Source organism: Neoarius graeffei, chromosome 3 (assembly GCF_027579695.1).
Source record: "Neoarius graeffei isolate fNeoGra1 chromosome 3, fNeoGra1.pri, whole genome shotgun sequence".
Taxonomy (NCBI): domain Eukaryota; kingdom Metazoa; phylum Chordata; class Actinopteri; order Siluriformes; family Ariidae; genus Neoarius; species Neoarius graeffei.
Window position 1 is genome coordinate 68,537,279 of NC_083571.1, and position 10,411 is coordinate 68,547,689.

The 10,411-nt window shown below is 41.7% G+C and overlaps 1 pseudogene; it reads left to right on the forward strand.

Moving 5' to 3' along the window:
• Window positions 1–2,814, forward strand: part of LOC132882864 (uncharacterized) — a 2,944-nt pseudogene extending 130 nt beyond the window's left edge.
• The last annotated feature ends 7,597 nt before the right edge of the window (window positions 2,815–10,411 follow it).

Below are 10,411 nucleotides of genomic sequence, written 5' to 3' on the forward strand. Positions count from 1 at the left end.
CTCTGAAGAAGCAGTACAAGACTGCTGCTGATGAGGAGAAGCAACCTTTAACAGAGCTGAAAAACATCCTGCGGAAGAAGCTGATGACCCTTCGCAGAGCAGAGTGGCACTGGAGACTGGGAAGATAGAGAGCGAGGAAGTGAGCTGCATTAATTGCCAATCCCTTTGGCTTTACAAAACAACTGCTTGGGGACAAGCGCAGTGGCTGGCTTGAGTGCTCAATAGAGCAAGTGAATCGCTTCCTCCAGGACATAGTGTGCAATCATCTGAGAGAACAAGACCTGGAACCCAACAAATCTCTCATCAGCCCCCCCCCCCCCCCCCCCCCCCAACAACAGAGTTCAACCTGAAGGAGCCAAGCCTGAAAGAGGTCGAGGACATCATCAAGGCAGCCCGCTCAGCATCTGCTCCAGGCCCCAGTGGTATTCCCTATCTGGTTTATAAGCACTGTCCAGAGCTTCTATGGCACCTGTGGAAGATCCTGAAGGTGATTTGGAGAAGGGGAAAAGTCGCTGACCAGTGGAGGTGTGCTGAGGGAGTATGGATCCCCAAAGAGGAGAACTCAAAAACCATCAACCAGTTTCAGACCATCTCACTCCTGAGTGTTGAAGGGAAGGTGTTTTTCAGCATTGTCTCTCAGAGACTGACAGAGTTTCTCCTCAAGAACTACTACATTGACCCATCAGTGCAGAAGGGAGGGATCCCTGGAATACCCGGCTGCCTGGAGCATACTGGAGTCGTCACACAGCTGATTAGAGAGGCTCACGAGAACAGAGGCAACCTAACGGTCTTGTGGTTGGACCTGACCAACGCCTACGGGTCCATACCGCATAAGCTGGTCGAGCTTGCATTGCACCTCCATCATGTTCCCATTAAGATCAAGGACCTCATCTTGGATTATTACAACAATTTCAGGATGAGGGTCACTTCTGGGTCAGAAACATCAGACTGGCATCGCATTGGGAAAGGAATAATAACAGGCTGTACCATCTCTGTTATCCTTTTTGCACTAGCCATGAACATGGTGGTCAAGTCAGCCGGGGTGGAATGCAGAGGGCCCCTGACCAAGTCAGGTGTACGGCAGCCCCCGATAATGGCCTACATGGATGACCTGACCGTCACTACAACATCGGTCCCAGGGTGCAGGTGAATTCTACAAGGGCTTGAGAGACTCATTACCTGGGCAAGGATGAGTTTCAAGCCCTCCAAGTCAAGATCGATGGTGCTGAAGAAGGGGAAAGTGATTGACAAGTTCCGGTTTTCCATCTCAGGAACTGTCATTCCAACCATCACAGAGCAACCTGTCAAGAGTTTGGGGGAAACTCTTCGACTCCAGCCTGAAAGACTCAGCTGCCATCCAGAAGTCCAATATGGAACTTGGAATCTGGCTCACCAAGGTTGACAAGTCTGGTTTGCCTGGTAGATTTAAAGCCTGGATCTATCAGCATTCTATCCTGGCACGAATCCTCTGGCCCATGCTAATCTATGCAGTCCCAATGACAGCAGTTGAGACCCTAGAAAGGAAGATCAGTGGCTTTCTTCAAAAGTGGCTAGGCCTCCCACGCAGTCTCACCAGTGCAGCACTGTATGGGGCGAGTAACACACTGCAGCTTCCTTTCAGCGGCCTCACTGAGGAGTTCATGGTGGTATGCACCAGAGAAGCCTTACAGTACAGAGACTCAAGGGACTGCAAGGTGTCGGCAACTGGCATCGAGGTGAGGACAGGAAGGAAGTGGAAGGCTGGGAGAGCAGTGGAGGTGGCAGAGTCTCGCCTAAGACAGAAGGCACTGGTGGGCACTGTGACAACAGGAAGAGCAGGCCTGGGTTACTACCCAAAGACCCTGATCAGCCAGACCCGCAGTAAGGAGAGACACCACCTGATCCAGGAGGAGGTCCGAGCAGGCATGGAGGAAGAGCGTGTGAGCAGAGCGGTGGGACTCCGGCAACAGGCAGCATGGACAAGGTGGGAGAGCGCACTACAGCGCAGGATCACCTGGACAAACATCTTGCAGGCAGACTTCCATCGGGCCAGTTTCCTAGTGCAAGCTGTCTATGATGTCCTGCCTAGCCCAGCGAGCCTCCATGTCTGGGGAAAGAGTGAGACACCCTTCTGCCTTCTGTGCTCTGGTAGAGGCTCCTAAGAACATCTCAGCTGCTGCCCAAAGGCCCTGGCTGATGGCCACTACTGGTGGTGCCATGACCAGGTGCTTAAGGCAGTTGCTGAAAGCTTAACCTCTGCCATCAGCTCCTGCAAGCACCATCATGCCCCAAAGAAGGCAGTCTCCTTCGTAAAAGCTGGAGAGAAACCCCGAGCACGCCAACATATAACAGGCCTCCTCCACATGGCAAATGACTGGCAGCTGCAGGCCGACCTGGGAAAGCAGCTGAGGTTTCCCCAACATGTGGCAGCAACAACTCTCCATCCAGACGTGGTGATAACATCTGAGGCTTCAAAACACCTCATCATTCTGAAACTAACAGTTCCCTGGGAAGAGCATCTTGAGGAGGCCAATGAGAGGAAGAGAGCCAAGTACCAGGAGCTGGTGGAGGAGTGCAGGGAGAGAGGTTGGAGAACCTTCTATGAGCCCAGAGAAGTCGGCTGTAGGGGTTTTGCAGGGCACTCCCTCTGCAAAGTCCTGAGTCGCTTGGGCATTGTAGGAGCAGCTAAGAAGAGGGCCATTGCATCTGCAAGCGAAGCCACAGAGAAAGCCACACGGTGGCTTTGGATTAAAAGGGGTGATCCGTGGACTGCTACTGGGACGCAAGTTGGGGCTTGATCAACCCCGGCTGGGTCGCCTGGGTGAGGGTGTATGATGTTGCGAGACCCGAAACACCCGAGGACCCCAGGATACATCACTGAGGATGCATCCCAGTGCATCCATGAAGTGTTTCTAGCATAGTGTGTGTATATATATATATATATATATATATATATATATATATATATACACAAACATAAACTAACTATAATCATTTTCATAGGATGTTATAATGCATTTATAAGGTGCAATCATTCATCAAACTACATTACACTTTATGACTATTTTGTCATTACAAATTGTGGTGCATCATGATGCATTATAAGCAGAGTAGATAACAAGTCTGACTTTACATATTGCATTATGAGATTATAGAAAGGTGTTATAAGGTGTTGTTTGGGGTTATAAGCACTACTACAGTATATAAATGCCATAATCTGTAATGCCTTTGAATAAACCGTTATCATGGGATGCGTAAAGCCTTATGAGATGCATTATAACATGTTATGAATGTATCCATAACTCATTATACATATGACATCCACAGCACATATGTGTTTCCATCACAAATATACAACACGTATTGTATTCATACCGTATTTGTACCATATTTGCTATACTGTCACACATGCAGTTATAATGCATTATGAACACAGTATTTTCAGGAAGTGGTATTATTTTTGTTGTTTGCTGATTCACTGTGTTCCTCTCTCTTCCTTCACCGCACCGTGCTCTCAGTATCATCCATGCTGCGGAGTGAGGGAATGAATAATTTATCCTGGTGCTGAGAGATAAAGTTAGAAACCATTAAAACGCTATTTGCACAAAATTATTATAGCATGTAAAGGCAAGGAATTACATTATTTATTTCTGAGTCAGAATCTTACTGAGTTTAGCAACTCTGCTTTCAGAGGCTGTGTGTAGGAATCATAAACGTAAGGGTTTTTATATATATATATATATATATATATATATATATATATATATATACATACACATATATATATACACACACACAGTGCTCAGCATAAATGAGTACAGCCCCTTTGAAAAGTAACACTTAAACAATATCTCAATGAACACAAACAATTTCCAAAATGTTGACAAGACAAAGTTTAATATAACATCTGTTTAACTTATAATGTGAAAGTAAGGTTAATAATATAACTTAGATTGCACATTTTCAGTTTTACTCAAATTAGGGTGGTGCAAAAATGAGTACACCCCACAACAAAAAATACTACATCTAGTACTTTGTATGGCCTCCATGATTTGTAATGACAGCACCAAGTCTTCTAGGCATGGAATGAACAAGTTGGCAACATTTTGCAACATCAATCTTTTTCCATTCTTCAACAATGACCTCTTTTAGTGACTGGATGCTGGATGGAGAGTGATGCTCAACTTGTCTCTTCAGAATTCCCCATAGGTGTTTGATTGGGTCCAGATCAGGAGACATACTTGGCCACTGAATCATTTTCACCCTGTTCTTCTTCAGAAATCCAACAGTGGCCTTAGATGTATGTTTAATTATGTTGGAAAAGTGCATGACGACCAAGGGCATGGAGTGATGGTAGCATCTTCTCTTCCAGTATAGAGCAATACGTCTGTGAATTCATGATGCCATCAATGAAATGCAGCTCCCCGACAACAGCAGCACTCATGCAGCCCCACATAAGGACACTGCCACTACCATGTTTCACTGTAGGCACCATGCATTTTTATTTGCATTCCTCACCTTTGTGATGCCATACAGTTTTGAAGCCATCAGTTCCAAAAACAAAAACATCTTGGTCTCATCACACCAGAGTATAGAGTCCCAGTAGTTTTCATTTTTGTCAGCATGGGCCCTGGCAAACTCTAGGCGGGCTTTTTTGTGCCTGGGCTTTAGGAGAGGCTTCTTTCGTGGACGGCATCCATGAATGCCATTCCTCTGCAGTGTACGCCGTATTGTGTCACGGGAAACAGTCACCCTGTTTGGCTTTCTACTTCTTTAGATAACTGCAGTGAACTTGCATGCCGATTTTCTTCAACCCTTCTCATCAGAAGACGCTCCTGTCGAGGTGTTAACTTCCGTGGACGACCTGGACGTCTCTGTGAGATGGTTGCAGTTCCATCTTTCTTAAATTTTTGTACCACTTTTGCTACAGTATTCTGACTGATAAGTAAAGCTTTGCTGATCTTCTTGTAGCCTTCACCTTTGTGGTGTAAAGAAATTATTTTCTTTGAGGAATTCTGAAGAGACAAGTTAAGCATCACTCTCCATCCAGCATCCAGTCACTAAAAGATGTCATTGTTGAAGAATGGAAAAAGATTGATTTTGCAAAATGTTGCCAACTTGTTCATTCCATGCCTAGAAGACTTGGTGCTGTTATTAAAAATCATGGAGGCCATACAAAGTACTAGATGTAGTAGTTTTTGTTGTGGGGTGTACTCATTTTTGCACTACCCTAATTTGAGTAAAACTGAAAAATCTGTAATCCAAGTTTATATTATTAACCTTACTACTTTGTCTTTTCAACATTTTGGAAATTGTTTGTGTTCATTGAGATATTGTTTAAAATGTTACTTTTCAAAGGGGATGTACTCATTTACGCTGAGCACTATATATATATATATATATATATATATATATATATATATATACAGCATCGTATTTCTGTGAAGGCTACATGTCACATATATATAATGAGCAATGAATATATTCATAGCATGTACTTATAATTCCATGTAATCATTTCTTTTAACTCAAATAATGCCTCTCACACACATTTCTGTTGTAATGCAAGCACTCAAAAAAATAAAACATTGGATTTACTTAACCGAGTTATGGCACCCGGTCCCACGAAACTGTGTTAATTTAGATGTATTGAATACAGTTATGTTTTGAATCACTCAACATAACTGTATTCAATACATCTAAATTAACACAGTTTCGTGGGACTGGTTGCCATAACTCGGTTAAGTAAATCCAATGTTTTTTTTTTTTTTTTGAGTGTCAGTATTCATGTCAACACTTTCTATGAAGAGTCTATGGATCATGACTTCGTAATACATTCATAACTTTATAATGTGTTTGTAAGGCATGATAGTCATTGCTACACTTATTTATGAATAAGGCATTACATTTATAGCCATGTTTATAATACAAATGCTATCAGAGTGCATTATAAGCAGTGTTTATAACAACTCACCAGTTCCAGAGTCATTCACACCCAGTTTTATGAGTGTGCTATGTTTAATCAGATTATTTTTAAACTATGGCACTAAAAATAATGCTTTTTATTGTTAGTATTAAAAAACAATTTCCATTGTTTTATTTCTCACTATATCTAAAAAATGCAAATCATTAAATTGTGCAAAAGTGCCTTTTCTCTTTTAAGACTCATGTAACTCTTAAAATCTCATTCTCATCTCATTATCTCTATCCGCTTTATCCTGTTCTACAGGGTCACAGGCAAGCTGGAGCCTATCCCAGCTGACTACGGGCGAAAGGCGGCGTACACCCTGGACAAGTCGCCAGGTCATCACAGGGCTGACACATAGACACAGACAAACATTCACACTCACGTTCACACCTACGGTCAATTTAGAGTCACCAGTTAACCTAACCTGCATGTCTTTGGACTGTGGGGGAAACCAGAGCACCCGGAGGAAACCCACGCAGACACGGGGAGAACATGCAAACTCCACACAGAAAGGCCCTCACCGGCCACGGGGCTCGAACCCGGACCTTCTTGCTGTGAGGCGACAGCACTAACCACTACAACACCGTGCTGCCCACTCTTAAAATTAACTTTATTATTTTTTTTTTTTAAATCATATTTCAACATTGATTCGAACATGTTCACCAAAGATCTAAAATCACATTGCTGCAATTTTAAATGTGTAGCTGAGTTTCTTAACATAGAGCTAGTAAATATTTTAACAAAGAAAAAAAAAGGTTGATTTGCATCCATACTAATTTCATAATTTCACAATATCACTGAGGACATTCAGTTGATTGATTTGATTGATTGATTTAATTAGTATTAATACTTTACGTTCATTCTGTTGTTTTGTTTAACCTCCATTTAGTCCATCAGTCAATATCACATTATCAGAAAGATGGTCAGGAAAAGTTTCAAAGTTTTTCTTCTCATGATCTTCAGGACATTCATAATGTTCTTGAACATGTGACTTGTGGAATATTTCTAATATTTTGTGTATAACGTCTATAATGGATGACTCGTGGATGAGATTCACCCATTAATGCAAAATTAATTGTTTCCGAAGTGTGTCATTGATTATAAATTATGTTAAAGTGAAGTTATTGTGAGCTGCAAAGGATATCAGAATATTTAATTCATTCATCTGAAACAGCGAAGGAAACTTCACCTGTGTTTCAAACCAATTTTATTTTTACTTTACAGACAGATCCATCCATCCATTATCTATTACCACTTATCCTGTAAAGGGTCGCAGGCACCCAGCTGACTATGGGCGAGAGGTGGGGTACACCCTGGACAAGTCGCTAGGTTATTGCAGAGCTGACACATAGAGACAAACAACCATTCACACTCACATTCACACCTACTGTCAATTTAGAGCCATCAGTTAACCTAACCTGCATGTCTTTGGACTGTGGGGGAAACCGGAGCACCCGGAGGAAACCCATGCAGACATGAGGAGAACATGCAAACTCCGCACAGAAAGGCCCTCATCGGCTGCTGGGCTCAAACCCAGAACCTTCTCGCTGTGAGGTGACAATGCTAACCACTACAACACCGTGCCGCCCTTTACAGCCAAATTTATAAATAAATATGATATCAGCGTGACACAAATGACGCCCACTATCTTTTAGTTGAAATAGTTCATGCCACATCCTCAGGATTTTATCCAGGTCTTGTGTTTGTTTCTGTTCACGCTCCGAGACGTGTTAGCACTGAAGCCGTTGCTTTGTCATGAGGATCAACAACTCAGCACAGCGAGGTCTATGGAGCGTACAGCGGCATCAGCTCAGCTCTCACCTCCAATAATCTAATCCCCCTAATCCGCTATACCCTTCTCTTTTCTTTTTAATAGATCTGCTGACATGTTACCTGTTTGTAAGCACAAAGATCTCACAGTTGCAGAGGAAAGCAAACTTAGCACTCGGATCTCTGATAAACGCAGTCCTTTCACTGAAGCACTGTCTTGGAAAAAGTGAGATGGCATTTGTCATGAGAAGGAAGAAATGCTCTGGCTGTTTTCAGCTCAGATCTGAATTGTGTCAGGCTGCGTGACAGAAAGGTCATGTTTGCATTCAGAGTCAGTCAGTAACATGGGTACTGTTTGTTAATTGGAATCGGAGCTGCTTTACCAATAAACCTGTGAATGAATGAACACTAAAAAGCTGTCAGAAAAAAGCTACTCGGATATCTTCCACTTATAGATGAAGTATTCTCTCTCTCTCTCTCTCTCTCTCTCTCTTTCTCTCTGAGTTTGGCTTTGTTACCAGCTTTAACCTTTAAATGTTATAAGGTTTACTGAAAGGTTAAAAATGTGAATTTTTAACCTTTAATTACAAGTGTGATATGACGATATGATGTTGAAAGAGATGGAGCTCAGCTCCAGTAGGGTGCAATTTGGATGTGAGGAGGTAGAGCTCAGCTCCAGTGGGTTCTGTCCCAATTTAACCCCTGCACTGTGTCTCAGTTTGCATCCTTCCGTTAGTACTGTCCTTGAATTTCGACAGGGTAGTGTTCTCAAATCGAACATGGAAAGATGCACAGTTCCTGGTCACATTTGACCACAATTGTCGTATCATCCACCAAAAAAAAAAAAAATCTTTTCATTTTCCTTGTTCATGTGCATAGATATTTCATGCATCATGGAAATTAGCAAAGACATGCTGAAAATAGGTTCTTGGCTCCTCCCCTTCTGCTTTCATCGCCAAGATGGCGATCATTAGCGGTGAGAAGTGTTCAACATTCAACACTTTGACAATTATGAGGACACCATCTGGGTTTCATAGTGCACTGCATTCTGCTGTACTCATCAACATGAACGCACTCCTACACTCCAAAATAGCAAGTGTAAGTAACTCAGCTTGTTAATGCTAAGCATCTCCTTATAGATAACAAATTAAAGTGAGAGCATTGATATCAGCCTGTGACTGTCAGAGCTGCTGTTCGAGAAAATTAATCCAAATCCAGTGGTGTAACATCCCATAATAAATATTCATCTAAAAAAAGAATCAATTAATTAACTCCTATCCAAAGCTAAGCGAAGCTTCACTACACATATAAATAGTTTATTTCGATATGAATTAGAAATATCTACTAATCACAATATTGTCAATATGGATGCTTTTTGGTCAGTAATGGTGACTCAAGTCAGTGATGATTAAAGTCATGGTTATGAAGGTCTAATGATGCAAAAGCACATAATTTTATATTCCCGTCTCAGTTGGCAGCTCCGAACGCCGTTCATTTAGTTGATTAAATTGACTCGGAATTGCTAATATTCTGTTAAAAATGTAAGTGAGGAAGTGAACAGAAAGCAGATGTGAAGAGATCACACCGGCTCCAGATCCATCGCCTGGAGTAACGAGCATATTTTACAGCTCAGCTCTCTTTAGTGAAGCACACAGCTGACCTTCAGTGGCCCGCTCGCGCTCACTGTCGCCCTCGGCTAACGCGTCACTGCCAAACTATTTATTCCGACACGGCCAGGCGGGGAACATTAAGCAGCTCCTCGACTGTACAGCCATAAAACCTAACAACAGAGAGCAGATTTACGATTTCAGGCCGTAAACAGAACTGTGTAATGAACTAAAGAATTAATTCCTTATTGTCTTAATATCTGCATACACAGCAGAATTTTATGATTTATGATTCACATGGTGATTTTAACTTTATTGTATTAATATTTATTCATTAATTATTATTCATGAATGTTTTACATTTAAATCATCTAATTTATTATTTATTTAATATTTATGGTTTTATTTTATGAATTTCAATTAATATTTATTTTATTTATTTTTATATTTATTTTATTTGCCTATGTATCTTTTTTACATCCTAAAATTTGTTTTAATTAATATTTATTTTGCGTTTATTTTCATTTATTTTATTAATAGCTTGTTACGCATGTTAACACAAAACCACAAAGAAGCGTAAATTCTTCTGACTCCTTACAGTTAAATAAATGTTTCCTTCCTTTCAGAAAACTTCACCATGTCAGTGGTGAAATTTATGCTTTAAACATATGTTTACATATGTTTACATGTATAAACCTGCACTACAGTCAGAGTTTGTTATAGAAAAGTAATCAACACCTTCTGACTAATCAGGATGGATCAATGAGCTGAGATATTGGCATTTAGGTTGGTTATGAATGACAGAACAAATAGATCTCATCTCATTATCTCTAGCCACTTTATCCTGTTCTACAGGGTCGCAGGCAAGCTGGAGCCTATCCCAGCTGACTACGGGCGAAAGGCGGGGTACACCCTGGACAAGTCGCCAGGTCATCACACGGCCGACACATAGACACAGACAACCATTCACACTCACATTCACACCTACGGTCAATTTAGAGTCACCAGTTAACCTAACCTGCATGTCTTTGGACTGTGGGGGAAACCGGAGCACCCAGAGGAAACCCACGCGGACACGGGGAGAACA